Genomic DNA, 18465 nt, shown 5'->3' with positions numbered 1-18465 from the left:
CGTCTCTTCCTTATATTATATAGCTAGGTAGTAGCATTTTTACATGAGCTTCATATTGACCCACTTGTGTCATCTTTCTTCTAGGTCTTAATGTTGCTACCATGATGCTTCATCTCTTAGTGATATGGGACTTCAAAGGCAAGGTACCTATTACTTTATAGTACATTATGTCCCCTCTTGGATAGTGGGTGGTCAAGTGTATTGAGATATACATGTTGGACCTCTCTAATACAAATGACCATGCAAAGCATAAATAAGTATGCACAAATCAATCGATCTAACCATCACTAAGCCCACTTATGTATGCCAATGGCAAAGAAGAAAATGCTCAAATATGATCAAATTAACATTGCATCTCAGCTTAGGATTGCCAACATAATAGATATCCATTTGGTCACTTACAATTGACCTTAATTAGATGCTTAAATTTGGTTAACCATACATAATCATACAATACAGGGACAAATCTAAACCTAAGGTGCGTGGATGAAACACTTTAAGTTTAAAACCTCTTCTATGTTAACATCCCATTGCATTATCCACAAAAGCACTCATGACTATGTGCAAAGCCACATTTTCTAATATTTGACTTTAAGGATACAACTTGTTCAATAACATAGGTAATTTCCTTGTAAATGAAGTTGAAACTTTGTAAGAAAATTGACTCTTATAATTGGAAACTTCTATTAGATTTAACATCTTAGACAATTGACCTTTTAATGAGTTGGACTATTTAATGTTTTGGTTTTGAAGAGACAAGATAAGTTGTCTTAAGTAAGTTACATATTCTCTCTATTGGGAAATAGTAAATCAATGCTTAAAATTCTAAGTCATGCTATACCATGAGTTTTTTTGCTAACAAAAAGCACAATTAGTAAGCAGATTTGGGAAATGGCAAGCAAGTCATTCATATAAGGAGAGGTGGTTGAAGATGGAGTGGCAATGAAGGAGGTGGTGGGAGGCTAGCAATGGTGGATTGAGATTACCAAGAGAGGGGTGATTATGGATAGAGATGATGGGAGGTTGGTTGTGTGGAGGGAGGCTAATGGTGTGGAGGGAAGTTGGTGGGAGAGAGGTAGCAATACTAGGAAAGGGGAGAGGGAATAAGATGGTGGGCTAGGGAGATAATGGTTGTGGAAAAGGGGTTGAGGGTTAAGAAAAGATAGATTGGGAAATTGAGGGAGAAAAATAGAGAAGTAGGGGTGGAGTTTTGGGGAGCGAGGAAATGAGGAGACCAAGGGGAAAAGGAGAGAGCTAGGGGTTGGTGTGTGTAGGGGATAAAAAAGACTACAAGTGGAGGCAAAGAGGTTGAGTTAGACTAGACAAGGCTGAGATATTGGAAGGGGCTAGTGAAGGGGTTGGGGCATGTATGAAAGAGGGTTCTTGTTCAATAGGAAAAGGGGATGGAGATATTACTATTGGATAAGGGCATGGACATGGAGGCAGAGGAAAAAAGGTCAAAAAAGGAATAATGATAAAGGCAAGGACATGGAGGCCTTAGGAGGGGTGGATAGAGGAACGAGGAATGGAGGCAAGAGCGATGGGGTATTACTAGGAGGGGATGGGGGGAGAGAGTTGATAAAGGAATGGGTAATTTTTATTTGCATAGGAAGGAAAGGAAGGGGTGGGGGATGTTGAGAAGACTCATTTTAAGGGAGGGTTGCACACTTGTATTTCTCCACAAACTTCATAGTTGATGTGCATGCTCTTGAGGATAAGGGATTTAATTCCCTAGTTTCACTTTTATGTATGTTTGTAGGTGCTTGTGCCCATTTGAGTTACTCGATGTGTGTGCAAGAGAGAGAGAGAGAGAGAGAGAGAGAGAGAGAGAGAGAGAGAGAGAGAGAGAGAGAGAGAGAGAGAGAGAGAGAGAGAGAGAGAGAGAGAGAGGTGGAAGGCACACACTCTTCCTCCAAGTAGCACACTATGACTATGGTGCTTTGGGTTTAATTCTCCCCTCTCTTTCATTAGCCCCCTTTACTCTTTCTTGTTCTCATAATTGAGTGCTTACACTAAGTGCAAACCATGGAGTTATCAACATACAAAACCTGCCAACACGCGCGCGTGCGCACACACACACACACACTCTCTCTCTCTCTCTCTCTCTCTCTCTCTCTCTCTCTCTCTCTCTCTCTCTCTCTCTCTCTCTCTCTCTCTCTCTCTCTCTCTCTCTCTCTCTCTCTCTCTCTTGTGATGCCACATCATAGGAAAATTGATACCACTATTTGAGTGTAGAATTTGACCTTTAAAATCCCAAAAAATGATTTCACAAGGCCCACAAACCCTAGGATTGACTATAAATGTGACCCAATGTCAAATAGCCCAAAAACTCCCCCTCTATCCCTTCACTTGCTCACATATACCCTCTTGTACTTTCTTTAGCCCTTCTAATCCACTTACCCAACCCATCCTCCTTGTTTGCACCCACCCTAACCACCACCCTCCAATTCCTACCCTCCACTAACCACCCTCCATCCTCTCACCATGATCCAACCACCATTGCCGCCCACACCATTGTCACCAACACCCTCTACCCCCCACCTCTCTCTAAGTAGCTAAGTTGCTCGACATTTCTTAAATCTGCTCCTCATAACTACTTGCTCCCTAGATAACTAATCTCCTTCTCATAACTACTTGCCATAAAATTATATTCGATGTTATGGTAGTAGAGTATTTAATTATAATCATGATATCAACTACTTCATCATTTTCTTGCTTATTAGCCTTAAATTCAACCTTGGCCTCCTTTTTGATGGATTGGTTAATTTCGCAAAATCTCCATCATCCTGCATAACAATTGAGCTCTCAATCCAAGAACCACATCAGAACTCTTATCTTGAAAGACTCCATCATTTTGTTTATTCTAAATGCCCTAAAGATAGTTAAGAAGTCTAGAGACAAGAGGGTAGTAGAGTGAGATAGTGATGCTTGGAGTGGAGAGAGATAGAAGTGCACGAATTTGCAAAGAGCACACTCATATTAGCACAAACTGATTGCTTGATACATTGGTCGCCTCCCTTCTTTTTTTAATAGTTGAATAGTGAAGGAGAGCAAAATATCTTTATACGATATTTGGAGACCTTAGAGTGGTGGAGGGGGTTTTCCCTTGACATGTCGCCCAAAAGTCTTTGGGTTGGGCAGCCTTGCAAGTTGGGTTTAGTCCACCTTTCAGAAAGTCTCCAAAAATTTTTGGGGGAAAAATCTTTAGTATGGCAGTTCTTGAGGCATGTCCATTAGGTCTTTAGACAAAGCCTAGTTTGGAGAAAAGTAAAAAAATCTATTTGGAGAAAAATCATGTCACTCAAGTACATTAGTAAAAAGTAACCTACTAAACTACCTTGTACATGATAAAAGATTGTTCCTATGCTATATACAAAGTGAGTATAAATCAAACACTTGTTGCTTTTTTATTCTATACAAAAGAGCTCATGCATGGTGCTCCCATGCAATGTACACTCAGTTTGGTCAAGAGTGTGTGGCTAGCACACATTTGCTTCAACCTTAGACTTTGTGGACCTGACTCTAATTAATCACAAGTACTCCATGAGGTGATTGAAGTTGACATGACATTGTAGCATTTGGGAAATATTTGTAATAAATTGTACATGAATCCTTCTCATCATACATTGAGGAGGCTTTGGACAATTTGAACCAATTTTGCCTCCATTTCCTACAAAGGGCTTCTCTGCGCTTCATTATCTGTGCCCAAGGTTGGACTTCTTGCAAAAAAGGTCCAAATTTTATATAGTGTACTTTTTTCTCTAATATTACTTCACGTGCACCCCCAAAAAAAAGAGTGACTCCACTATGAAGCAAATTTGTTCTTTCCCAAAGTGCGTGACATGGCTACTATAGATTGGTCTTTTGCATAGAGAAGTAGAACTCCACATTCTACATATTAAATGCCACAAAAACTTTTTGTTTGCTTGATAAATGAAGCTAAGTTTTTGCAATTTTCTTCTCTACTAGGTGTTGTTTAGAAATAGAGGCAGCATCAGGGCCATGCCACATGCAAATTTGCTTTGTTTTCTCAAAGTATAGCAAGTAAAGTAAAGTGCACGTGGCACCTTTTTTCAATCCTCATATTACTATAAAAGGGGATTATTTTACTTACAACACATAACACATTAGAAGAGTCTAGTCATTACTTGCATGTGGCAGGACCCTTAGGAGATTCATGGCAAACAACTAGCTTAGCCATGTGTGAAGCTCCTCTTTCAAATTCTATGTGCTCATCCCCCCTGATTTGACTATACATCCACATATTCTTTAGAGTGGGGTCACCCGTAGACTTGCGAGACCTTTTGAATGTCAAATAAGTCACGTTTATGTGATGTGACATGGTTTTTGCTTCCTACTTACTAAATTTATAGTGACCTTTACTTCAAAATGCAAGTAGAGGCTATACGTGTGGCAGCACTCTTACGGGCACGTGGGCAACCAAACTCACGAGTCCACGGGATGAAATGCAAGTGGAGAGAGACTATACGTGTGGCAGCACTCTTACGGGGCACGGGGCAACCGACTCACGAGTCCACGGGATGAAAGTCGAGGAACTTGCGTGTGTCACGGTTCTTAGAGTCTCGTCCACGTGCCAGGTAAGCGGCCCTCGCAAGGTGCCAGGTCACGCTGTTGTCGACCGCCAAGGCGTGGACGAGGACACCTAAAAGAGTCACTGCTCATCAGCGGGGAGTGTGTAAACCGACACGTGTCACGAGCAGAGAATCAAGATTTCGTTTTAATCAAAAGTCACACAGCCTTCTGCCGGACTGTGACTAAACCGGGGATTCTGCATTTTCTGTCAATTTTATTAACGCCGGCGGTGAAAGGCAGTAATTTCTGTAATTTACTGGTTCCCTAAAAATTTGTCCACTCTGGGAGGCTGGAGCCAGAGGCCAGCCTGTCATCTTACATTACCTGCGGGCCCGGGTTTGGGTCCCACGGCGTATAAAGAGACTGGCTGCCCAGATAAAGGCCTCTCCATGATGAGCCTCTGGATCCCTTCTCTTTACACCTGTCACTCCCTTACATTGCTTAATAATTTGAATCATTTGAGCTCGCAGCTGGCCAGTGGCCCTCTCTCTTATTAGCGCTGTGACCACTGATGACCTGTCTTGTCACGTTGAGCGCCTTAAGAGTGGTGGCACACGCTTCGCCCATATAGCCTCAAGCCGCTACTGCGGTTCGCCTCGAGACACCACGCGCAACTAAGAGCCACGCGTAGTCAAGCTTCAAAGTTGTCTTGATGACACTGAGGAGACAGAATGGAACCCCGCATTGCCACAGAGAGAGTTGCCAAATCCAATCACTTGAAGCCACATACGCATTGCTTCAAGAAGTCGACGCAGTACTATACGTCAACTCGGCGAGGTCGCGTCACGCGTGAAGGCAGCCGTGACCAGTGGGCCCAGAGGCTTCATTTTCAAATTTCATGTGTTTCTTGGACTCGCCTAGGTACGCGTGTCCCGGCTCTAAGAGCCCCGCCATGCGCAAGTCAATTGCTTGCATGCCAGGATGGCAAAGAAACAAGGTCACACACAAAGTATAGAGCAATTAGTGGATTCCACATTTAGCTCAACCAACATCATTGAGGAGGAGAGAAAAACCTAGGAGGAGGAGAGGGAGAGCATGGTCATGCCTGAGCAGGTGAGAGAAATATCAAAGGCAAGGTGAGGGACAGGACGAGCATGCCAATAAACTAGTATCCACATGGATTTGCTATGCTCAATCAATGGAGTATGAGGGTGTAGCGGTACTCCATCAACTTAGCAAAGTCCCCCTTTTCAAGGAGTACAAGTCCATAATCATGGAACATGTGCAAGAAAAACCTCACTTTGTGGATCTGTGCATGCAAATTTACTTGCACGCTACCTAAGTCTAAACTTTACTCGTGTGAGTCATCTTTTCCAAGTCAAGGAATGGGTAATGTTCATGAAATACATTTTTGGTAGTGGATGCAGAAGCCTTTGACTCAAAACTTTAGATGCCTAAAGATATTTGTGCATTCGACAAAGTGCAACCTAGGGTTTAAACTCACGTACTTGTAGATCGAAAATCTCACTCAAATCAACTAGGCTATAACCCTAATACTTTGAAGGGATTTTTGAATCAAATTACATGCACTTACCATTTTTATAACTGAAGTGTTTGTAAAGTTTAGGGCTTTGACCGCCTCCTTCGAATTTTGAAGTTTTTAAAGAAATTTTAGCAATTCATTTTACATTGAACCTTGATTTTTTATGCAAGTCATTTTATAATCAAGTTGATGGAAAAATGAAGGTCCAAGGACAACTCTTACAATGCACAAGCACATTACTATTCCTTTTTGTTTGTATACACTCTCACACATTCACAAGGACTTGCACTAACCTAATCTGTAGAAGGGAATGTGGGTAGCCTCCATTTTAATGCAAATTCTAGGTAGTAGAAAAAGAGGCAATAAATTTAGAATGCAAGGGTCAAGCATAGCAAAGGAACAAAAGATAATGGTTAAGTATAAATTTTCAACAAGTGCTTCAAAAAGGGAATCAATGTAGAAAGGTGACAATGCCTTCCATTCACTTTAACCTTGAGTATAAAAAAATTATAAGCATGTAGACCAAAACTTTAGCTTGTGAGATAGAAATAATACTGTGGCTAAATAGGAGCAAATAAGGGACAGTCCTTCAAAACAAAGGATTGTAAGTTGAGAGTTGTTCTTCACTATTTATTTTTCTTTCATTTTGAGCTTGGGACAAAAAGCTTATAGATACACAAAGGAAACCTTAACTATGTCAAGAAAATAACAATACGACTTAATGAAAATTCATCATTGAGAACTATCCTTAAGAGAAACTATCATAAGCCAAAAATACGTTCTTCATTCTCTATTACTCATTGATGCAACATGTACATAGTGGTATGATAAATTGAGGCAACCTACCTCTATAATAGAAGAATAAAGTTTATTAGATAATTGTGTAACCAACAAGGGTGCATAAGAGTGAACTTGAGCATTGCCTCGATGGAACAACTATACATGCACGCATGCATACGTGCATAAAATTGTGAATAATTATTTACACACCTCATGATAATCCTACAAAAATTCACTAACATGAACCAAGTGTGCAACATGAAAGAATACAAGAGATCAAACTAGAAATGTACAAGTGACTAATGTAAGCATATCAATAAATCAAGTGAACAAAATGCACGTAATCAAAATACTCACAAGATTGTGAAGAGTGCCACTATGGGTGCTAGGAATAGTTGAAGGGCTTTCCCCATGCGTACTTGTTACAACTTTGCATGCATTTGTTTAGTGAATGCATGGACAATTTGTTAAAGGCTTATCCCAATCCTCAACATTAGTGAGACATTGATGGATTCAGTGTCCCTTTAAGCCTCATCCACTCAATGGTTTCTTACCTATCCCTCAAGTGCCCCTCATCCCCTCTCCCCTTCCTAGGCTATCAAGCCATGTACTTCCTTTTCCTACACAAAGTATGAAGAAGTCATACTGTCATGAGAGAGTTCACGAACTTTTCAAATTCATGGCTTATAACATTGTAGTCAAGATGATGGGTAGATTTGGTGGGTTTTTGATCCAAGTGTAGCCTCCCTTCAATCTCCAAAGCATTGGATGTTGCTTCCTTGCTTAGAATCCTTCAAAGGCCTCCAAGCTCTCCAATCCCCAAGTTATGGATCCAAGCTTCAATCTCCTATGAGAAAGCAAAGAGAAGAAGAGACAACTTTTCCTCCCTCACCCTTACCCAAGCTCCCTCCTTCATTCCCTCTTGTTCTCTCTCATGCTATGGAAGCAACAAAGAGAGAAGACGAAAATAGAAAATAGTGAAAACCATAAGTTTCACACACACACACAAGAACAAGTCTTCTATACCATTTAATACTTTATATACATTTAGGTTAGCTTAGGTTTTTACATTTAACCCTAAATTTTGTCTTTGATCATTTACAATGCTTGGCATTTAGTCCAGAGACTTTTGCAGCTTGCCACAAGTTTTCTCATTCTTATTATTGATACAAATTGCATGGAAGAGAGTTTGGCACTTGATTTTATAATTGCCTCCATTTTGTAGTGGTGCCTTCTTCGTATATCTAGCTCTTCTTCCATGGGCTTCTTCCTTCCCTTTTATTTTCTAAATATTTTTAAGTGCTTGAGCTCACTTTTGGTTATCTCCTTAGCCATGATGGCACTTGATAGTTTAGTTAATTTCTTTGTGATGTGCCATGGGTTTCTCAACATTTACGAGAGCACTTGTATATTGTAGGTGGTGTGTGTCCATCATTGTCACTTCATTCTTTATTCTTTTAGTGACATTTGAATAAGGGAAGGTTGGTCACATATTGTGTTAGTTGGAGTTCCCACATCTTGTGTCTCTTGCTCCTTCCACCGTAGCTCTTGCTTTCGCTTGCAGGCTTCCACTATCAGCTCACTCCCTTCAATTGATATCAGAGCCATTACATTGGCATTGAGGAGCTCAACTCGTAGCTTGCATTCAAATACCTATAGTAGTAGTTCATAGTTGGTAGCCATAGCTTCAACTTCAAGGAATGAGTTGATCTCCCATTGCTCCACATCACTTACTATGGCCTATCGAGGCTTCTTCAGGGCATCATTGGGCTTGCCTTGAGCCCACTTCAGTGAGCATTTAGCTCAGTAACAGTAGTAGCTACCATCAACAAATCAGCATGATTTGTGCATGTTTATAGGCCCTCCTTCTAGATTAGTCTCGTGCATTTCCTACCTCTCATGTGGTACTTGACACCCCAAGAACTTGGGCAATCTCTTGGACACTTCCCGACATTGGCCACTTGCATATTGGACCTCCCAACCTCCATTACTTGTTGAAATATATAGCAAATCTGCCCGTATGCACATGTATTGATGCCAGATACTTGGGAGATGATATGACATTGATGTGAGATGCTATTGAGATGATCTAAGCTCACTTTTAGCTCATTTTATCAAAGATTTTCATTGTTAGAATATTTCAGGATAGCAAGCATTTAACAGTCAAAGCTTATGCCTATTGCTACTTGATGCTACCAGGGTTATCTATTGGATATACCGATATCTATGATGGAAGCTACATGCTTGGTTGTGCTCATGATATATTAGTGAGATGATTTTGAAGATGGAATATATTGACATTGGTTATCATTGGCTGTTATGGATGCTACTTGGATGCTTCATTGAGTGTTCCTACTCTGAAGATTGCTTGGGTCAGATACTTTCGAATGTGTGCTATATGGATCTTGGATGTGTAGATGCCATTCCCATGATGTTTTGAGCTTTGCTTGCTCATTTGACATTTGACTTCTATTTCAGTGAGATCTATTCGGCTTTATGTATTGAGCCACGTTTAACACTTGGATGTATTAGAGAGCATTTGATTTATGCAGTTGAGCTTGAGCTTGTTATGGTGAGATAGTGGAACTCAATGTGACATGTACATGCTCTCTTTATACTATATGTACATAGTTGATGCGCCTAGTGGGCTGATCTAACTTTTGTTTTGTGCCAGCACCTATCTCTGTCACATTGTTGTCAGTGATGTATTCATCTTACATGGCTATGTATTGAGATTTTGTTGTCATTGCTCAGTCAAATGTGCTCTTACATTATCTGTGAGACCTACTATATGCATGATGGCTATGCCTATGGGATGTATCTTAGTTTGAGATGTTGACCTTTGATAGTTCTTGGTGTTGGTTGCATATTCATTCACTGCTAGTTGCAATTCTTCCTTGGCAATTGCAGTTTACATTTTATCAGTGATATCTCATACTTGGCTTTGATTTCTTACTGTTGTACTCTATTTTCAGCATGCTATAATTGTAGTTTAGTGTATCATTTCTGAGAGCAATCACCTCCTCTTGACAGTCTTTTGCTTACAGTTTGTGGATAACTCATTACTTGGCAATATCTCTCGTCTCTCACTTGATTTGATAATGTTTTTTGGGCTGCTTTGCAAGAAATTAGAGCAGCCTATTTTGCCCTTTTGTGCTTTTGCTTGGTTTCATTCTGGCCAATGGTTCTCATGACAGTGTTATGTTCAATATTGAAAAAGTGGATGGGACCAACTATAGCTATTGGAAAATACGTATATGGTAGGATTTAGTGCAAAAAATGTAGGTTAGACCACTCAAAAATGAGGGTGCCAAACTTGAAAACACTGAGGTCGAGGATTAGGCTAAACTAAATGAGCTATACAAGTCCACAATCATCATATTACTCTCTAAGCAGGTTCACTAAGCTTTGGACACAGATTAAGAATCTTTATGACAAGCATAGTCTTGCATCTCAAATGTATTAGCTGAAACAGTTGATGGACCTTTGCATGAAGGAAGGGACTTTTATGTCTACACATTTGAATGAGTTTTACTCTATCATCAACCATGTAGCTTTGCAAGAGGTTGAGTTCAAGGATCCTTTGCATCCTTTATTTATGCTTGGTACTCTATCTAAGTCATGGGACACTTTCCGTATGGCTCTATGTGTTAAGGATAGGCTAAAATTGGAGGATGTTGAGAGTGCTCTCTTGACAGAAGAGGTGAATAGAAAGAATGCAGATGCTTCTTGTGCATCATATGCATTAATCCTGAGAGGCTGATGGGATGAAAATGACCATGGTAGAGACTCTCAAAGGTCTCAGTCTAGGACACATGGATAGTCTTGCAATAAGTCTTATGGCTGTAAGTCTTGTCTTACTTATCATTATTGTGGGAAAGTAGGTCATATTCAGCCATAGTGCCATAAAATGCATAAAGACAAGCATAAAGAAAAGGGAAAGGGTAAAGTGCAAGACAAGAATAATGATTGCAATATTGTTCTTAGCAAGTCTAGCGTCAAGATTGAGGAGATTAATGTGGTGTAGCTTTATGTGTCTAATGATCTCATATTGGCAGCCTCTCTCTTGGATGTTTCACAGCCAGCTGACTGATACTTTTTCAGGATATACTCAATGTTGGTTGATAGAAAGAATGTAGATGCTTCTTATACATCATATGCATTGATCCTGAGAGGTGGACGGGATGAAAATGGCCATGGTAGAGACTCTCAAAGTTCTCAATCTAGGACACGTGGATAGTCTCGCAATAAGCCTTATGGCCATAAGTTTGGTTTTACTTATCATTATTGTGGGAAAGTAGGTCATATTCACTCTCAAGGTGCCATAACATGCATAAAGACAAACATAAAGAAAAGGGAAAGGGCAAAGTGTAGGACAAGAATAACGATTGCAATATTGTTCCTAGCAAGTCTAGCATCAAGATTGAGGAGATTAATGTGGTGTAGCCTTATGTGTTTGATGATCTTATATTGGTAGCCTCTCTCTTGGATGTTTCACAATTGACTCATACTTTGTCATGATATACTCAATGTTGGTTGATAGAAAGAATGTAGATGCTTCTTCTACATCATATGCATTGATCCTGAGAGGTCGATGGGATGAAAATGGCTGTGGTAGAGACCCTCAAAGGTCTCAGTCTAGGACACATGGATAGTCTCGCAATAAGTCTTATGGCCGTAAGTTTGGTCTTACTTATCATTATTGTGGGAAAGTAGGTCATATTCAGCCACAGTGCCATAAAATGCATAAAGATTAGCATAAAGAAAAGGGAAAGGGTAAAGTGCATGACAAGAATAATGATTGCAATATTGTTCCTAGCAAGCCTAGCATCAAGATTGAGGAGATTAATGTGGTGTAGCCTTATGTGTCTGATGATCTCATATTGGTAGCCTCTCTCTTGGATGTTTCACAGCTGATTGATACTTTGTCAGGATATACTCAATGTTGGTTGATAGAAAGATGCTTCTTGTACATCATATGCATTGATCCTGAGAGGTCGATGGGATGAAAACGGCCATGGTAGAGACCCTCAAAGGTCTTAATCTAGGACATGTGGATAGTCTCACAATAAGTCTTATGGTCGTAAGTTTGGTCTTACTTATCATTATTGTGGGAAAGTAGGTCATATTCAGCCACAGTGTAAAATGCATAAAGACAAGCATAAAGAAAAGGGAAAGGGTAAAGTGCATGACAAGAATAATGATTGCAATATTGTTCCTAGCAAGCCTAGCATCAAGATTGAGGAGATTAATGTGGTGTAGCCTTATGTGTATGATGATCTCATATTGGCAGCCTCTCTCTTAGATGTTTCATAGTTGACTGATACTTTTTCAGGATATACTCAATGTTACTTGATAGATTTAGGGTCTTCCTTTCACGTGACCTCTCATAGAGAGTGGTTTTACTTCTATCATAGTATAATTGGATCCGTCCGTTTGGGTAATGACCTAGCATTGGAGATTGTTGGTATTTGTGATGTCTAGTTACAGTTGGTTCAGGTAGTATGTTCACTCTTCATGATGTATGTCATGTATTGACTCTCACAAAGAGCCTTATCTCTTCTGGCACCTTGGATGATGTAGGTCATATTGTCTCTTTTGGTGATTCCTCATGGAAAATTATCCTTGGGAATCTTGTTATTGCATGTGCTGTGAGTCTAGTAGCCTCTATCCCTTGCTTTTATGTGGGTTAATCGACCATGTTTTGACTGTGCTTGCAGTTCCACATGTATCTATTTGACATTGTTGCCTTGGGTACATGTGAAAATGCTTATAAGGTTGCAGTATCTTTTGCCCCTAGACTATAAGTGTTTTAAGTCTTGTGATCATTGTCTATATGGCAGGTAAACACATAGTACGGATCAAAAGTCTAGCATGAAGTGCATGAGTGGGCATTTAGCTCTTGTTTATTTAGATGTCTATGGTCCCATTCCCTATCAGTCTGCTAGGTGGTGTGAAGTACTTTGTCACCTTCACTGATGATTACTCACATAAGGTCTGGGCTTACCCTATTAAGTAGAAATCAGATGTCATGTATACCTTTTAGTGTTAGCTTACTCTTGTTGAGAACCAGTTTGGTTATAGAATGAAATTCCTAAGGTCAAATAATGGGGATAAGTATGTCTCAAAAGCTTTCGATCAGCTTTGCATTGAGCAGGGTATTAAGAATTAGTTGATCGCCCCCTACACACCTCACAAGAATGGTATTGCCGAATACATGAATAGGATGATTCAGAAGCGAGTCCTCAGTATGCTTAGCTAACCATGCTTACCACATCACTTTTGGGCTAAGGTAGTTACTACTACATTACACTTCTAATAGGTCCCCTTGCAGTGCTATTGATTACTAGGTTGCAAAGGAGGTATGGAAACCTCTATCATATGCTCATTTGCGTGTCTTTGGTTGTGAGGCATTCTACCATGTTCCCAATGACATATGCAATAAGCTAGATCCCAAGTTTGTGAAATGCATCTTTCTTGGTTATGGGGATGTAAGTAAGATGGGCTATTGCCTATGGGATCCATAGGCTCACCGAGTTATCCATAGCCATGATGTAGTTTTCCATGATGAAAAGATGCATAAGCAACCTGAGTAGATAGTTGAGGTATGTAGGGTGACCTTTCAAGAGAAGCCTCTTGCTTCCATATAACCAGCTAGATAGCATGTAGCTATCGATGCTCCCATGGCCCAAGGTCCACTTGTTGTGCACGATCAACCTATTTTGAGATGCTCTACTAGAGCTAGAACTAAGCGCTTTATGCCCTCCATGGATTATGTTATGGTGAGAGATGCAGGTAAGCCTCTCTCTTATGATGAGACCATGCACACAGATGATAGTCACTCATAGGATAGGGCTATATAGTCAAATTTCGACTCCTTATAGACTAACCATACATGGGATTCGGTTCCTTTACCTAGTGGCAACAAGGCATTGCTATGCAAGTGGGTATACAAGTTAAATAGTATCCATGGACACCCCAAGCCCACTTATAAGGCTAGATTGGTAGCTAAGGTTTTGAAGTAGGAACATGATGTTGACTTTGATGAAGTCTTTTCTCTTGTGGACAAAATGATAACCCTATGAATGATACTAGCATTGGTTGCTTAGCTAGATTTGGATCTTTATTAGATGGAAGTCAAAATGACTTTTCTACATGGGGACTCACACAATGAGATTTATATGCAACAGGCTAAGGGCTTTGAGAAAAAAGGCAAGGAACACCTAGTGTACAAGTTGAGAAAGAGCCTTTATGGCCTTAAGTAGACACGTAGAGAATGGTACTATAAGTTTGATGCTTTTATGCATTCATAGGGATATAGCTGTAGTGCTATGGATCCATATTTATTCACGAAGAAGGCTTGTGATGATATCCTTATAATTTTGGTGCTCTATGTGTACGATATGCTTATTGTTAGGAGTGCTCATGATAAGTTGGATGCCTTGAAAACTTAGCTCAAGAAGAGATTTGAGATGAAGGACATGGAACATGCGTCACATATTCTTAGGATGCACATAATGTGTGATTGCTCTAAGGGGCTCCTTTATCTGTCACAAAAGAAGTACATCTAGAAAGTCCTTGAGTGGTTTCATATGAAGGATGGTAAGCCTATTAGCTGCCCTTTTCCTTCTCATGTGAAGGTTAGTCAGGCTATTTGTCTGCATTTTGACAATTAGAAAGCCAAGATGGCCAAGATCCCTTATGTATCTACAGTGGGAAATTTGATGTATGCTATGATAGCCACTAGTCTTGACATCCCATTTGTAGTGGGAGTTGTGGCTCACTATATGGCTACACTTGGTAGCCGACATTGGGATATAATGTAAAGGGGATCATGAGATACTTGAAGGGAACAATATCTATGTGCATATATTATGGTGGCCCCAGGATACAAGAGTTGTGGGGTACACTGACTTTGATTATGTAGGACATGTAGACAGTAGGAAGTATACATCTGGCTATGTATTTACTTTTGTTAGGGGGTGCTATTTCTTGGATGTCCAAGAGGGTACTTAAATGTGTGGCCCACTCTATTGAGGGTAAGTATGTTGCAGTCATTGAGGCTTGCAAGGAGGCTCTTTGGTTAGGTTGTCTCTGGTGAGATAGGCCTTGGTATGATTGATGTGGTCCCTAGACTACATTCAGATTCTGTGAGTGCTATCAAGTTAACCAAGAATCCGGTCTTTCATGTGATGACAAAACACATCGAGGTGAGCTACCAAATCATTAGAGAGGTTGCTGAGGACAAGTCCATTGAGTTTGTCATGATCTCAATTGACCAAAAATCTTGTAGATCTGCTCATGAAAGTCTCTCAGCGGAGTGTTTTGCCTTCCTTAGGAAGTTGATAGGCATTGGATGAGATGACGTCTTTCCCCATCCTGTTGTACTTATATACATTTATACTTTGTCACTTTTTTTTCTCGTTCTCTCCTCACTAGGGCCATATTACCCTTTAAGTGGGAGGTTGTTGGGGGTAAAGGCGGTTGTGCCTAGCCACCTAGGTATTAGTTACATCGATACTACTTGCATACTTGTACATTACAAGTGGTGGGTGCCCATCACTGTCACTTCATTCTTTATTCTTTCAGTGACATTTGAATAAGGGAAGACTAGTCACACATTGTGACTGTTGGAGTTCCCATGTATTGTATCTCTTGCTCTTTTCACCATAGCTCTTGCTTCCACTCCGGGCTCACTTCCTTTAGTTGTCTCTTGATCATTTACGAGTAGAGTGGGTATGGGAGAGGTTGCTTCTTGATTCTGGGTGGGGTGTTGCCAAATTAGTGATACTGAGCTTTTGGGTAGTGACAATCATTGAGGCTAGAATTTAATTACTTATTGGGCCATGGTAGTAGCTTGATCTAGTATTACACAATTGGTGGAGGTAGGGTATATTCTTGCAATCCCTTACCTCTTTCCTTGCTTGGTTGGATTCTATCTAGACAATAGGGTATTTAAGGCTATTTGAGTCATTCTTCATAATCTCTTTACATGTGCTCCTCAATCAAGGCTCTTCTAGCCTTTTCTAGCATCTCTTATTCAAGGTTTTTAAATCTCTTTCTTTGTCAACTATCTTCTTGGACTCTTCTCTTTCCATGTCTTCTCTCTTTAAGGGATTCTTTAGAGGGCTAGAAAATATGTCCTACTATTCTTGAGGGTTCTTTTCAGCCTATACCCTTGCTTGATAATTATTTTCTTGTGTAGGCTCCTTTTGCTTTTGACCAAGCTTTTGACTCTTCTTTTTCTTGTTTCTCCACTTTCATTTGTTACTATGGTCTTCTTGATCTTTGTTCTCCTCTCTTTAGTCGGTGATCTTTATTATTTTATTTAAGGATCTTGGAGTAGCCATTTATATGGTTGTGAGTGATGAGAGTGATGCTAGCCCTACAATTAATGGTTTCTTTTCCTATTAGGTATTTGGTTCTATCATGGACTATCAATAAGGAGTTTTTCCATGAAATTTCCTAAAAGCCTCGTGATCTAGGTGGTTGGCTTCAGTGAAAAGAGTGTGGTATGGAGGAATTGGCTCTTAACTTTCAAATCTTGCTCATAGATGTCATCAAACAAGGCTTCATCTTGGTTTTCCATTGAGAACTCCACAATGGTTTTGAGGCATTACTTGTGTGCTTGGAAGGCATGTGTTAGGGCAGGTAGATGCAAGACTTTCTCTACAATTGCTAGGTTTAGAGCTACTTCAACTTGCTTGTCCCCTTTGTTTCTTTTCAATAGTGACTATGATAATCATGTTATGACATTACTATGTTTTTAGAAATTTGTTGTAGCTCCTAGAGTCCATCAAGGTATTCAATTGTCAACGTAATGCAACAAGGTATTCAATTGTTGTAGCTCCTATATTCCATCAAGATATTCAATTTTCAATGTAATGCAACAAGTTGCATTGGTTGGCAAGGTCTCTAGTGGCTGGATTGTTGGTGAGCATGTTGGATGAGCATCACACAACTTTGTATTTGTGCTACTTGTACATCTTTATTTGTGTTGAGAAATATAGTTGACATTGTTTAGCCTTGTAAAGGCAATTTTCACATTCCCTCAATTACTAATGAATGATATCTAGTAAGCAACATAATTATGATCCTCAATATATTTATATGAACTTAAAAAATGTCAAAATTAATCAAAATTAATTCAACTTTTTTCCGTTTGATGGTTAATGTGATGTCGTAGCATTTAACAATGTGGATAAATAAGGTGTTTTCCAAGATTTTTTGACAACTCCTCTAGTTATTCCAGGTTCCTTCATTTACATTATTAGTGTCAAATGTATGGTTTCAACAAAAGTCGGGGTTATAGCATTCAATTTAGGTACAATCACAAAAGATCTCGTGAAATGCATGTGTTCATAATACTTGATATTCTTAGGGGTGAGTTTGCCTTTGGGTAGCTTGAAGCTCTCCCCCAAGCCACATGCCTAATAGTGTATGTAAGGTGCATGTAATGCCCATCGTGGAGTTCCCATGGTGTTGTTATCCCTCAAGAAAACAATCAATGAATAATGGAAAGGAAAATAAAAGTAGAAAATTTGATTCTAGAGTTCTTTATGTGAGCTAGATTGGTGTTGGCGAGCTCCAAAAACTAAACACAATTGGTTGTAGAAGTCACGCACATGCACACACAATCTATCTACCTACCTACCTACCTACCTACCTACCTACCTACCTACCTATCTATCTCTTTGTAATGTTGTAGGGAGCTCACACTCAACCACTAAGACCCACATATTGCTTATTGTTCAAGTGTTTCAAGTCGAGCACTAATGGCTACCTCTCACATAGCCGACATGCTATCTCTCTCTACGAGTGTAGTGAGCTTACCTCCATGCCCGATTGAGTTGCCTCCTCTTCCGTGCACTTCGGTAGCTCCATGATCTAAGTGCAAGCTTCAAGCAAGCTCGATCCTCAAGCTCCACGCTCCAAGCTCCATTTCTGCAAGTAAGAGAAGAGAAGAGAAGAAGAGAGGAGAAGATGGAGAGCTTCTCCACCACGGTCCCTCACCCTCACACCCTCACACTCCCTCTCTCAAGCACAAGCTCAAGTAAGCAAGCAAGAAGAAGAAGAAGAGGAGACCTACTTTTGGCTATACATAAGAATGAGCTTCTCATTCACTTTTCAACTTTATATACAAAACCCTAAATTCCTTTTGGGCGGTCATCCCCTTATCCCCTTTTTTACATGGCCAATCGTGGCCTAGGCCCTTTTTCCCATTGTCCTCCTATCTTTCTAGCTTCCTTCCTACCGCCCATCTACTTTTACAATTTGCACGGGCTCTTAAAATAAATCATGGTGTGCCTTGTGCTCTTTTACAAAAGTATTGACTTGCGCTTTTTCTTGTGTGCCTTTCTCCTTGATTTAGGACTTTTCTACACTTCTTGTGTTTCCATATTTTTATTGGCGTGTCTTTATCTTTTGTTTCACTTTTGCCTTGGCCTTATCTTCTGCTTTAGATTTTTCGGATTTTCCACCTTATTCATTAGAGGGTTAATATTACCCCCCTCCTAGACAAGTGCCAAAGTCCCATGGCACTCACCATTGTAGGTAGCAAGCTTTGGCATGCACCGAAGAGGTGGGTGGAAGGGACTGCTGTGGTTTGC

This window comes from Lygodium microphyllum, chromosome 21 (genome assembly GCF_053477565.2).
Source record: "Lygodium microphyllum isolate KBCC chromosome 21, Lygodium_microphyllum_v1.1.10, whole genome shotgun sequence".
In the NCBI taxonomy this organism is placed as follows: Eukaryota; Viridiplantae; Streptophyta; class Polypodiopsida; order Schizaeales; family Lygodiaceae; genus Lygodium; species Lygodium microphyllum.
Note: the sequence above shows the minus strand (reverse complement) of the source record.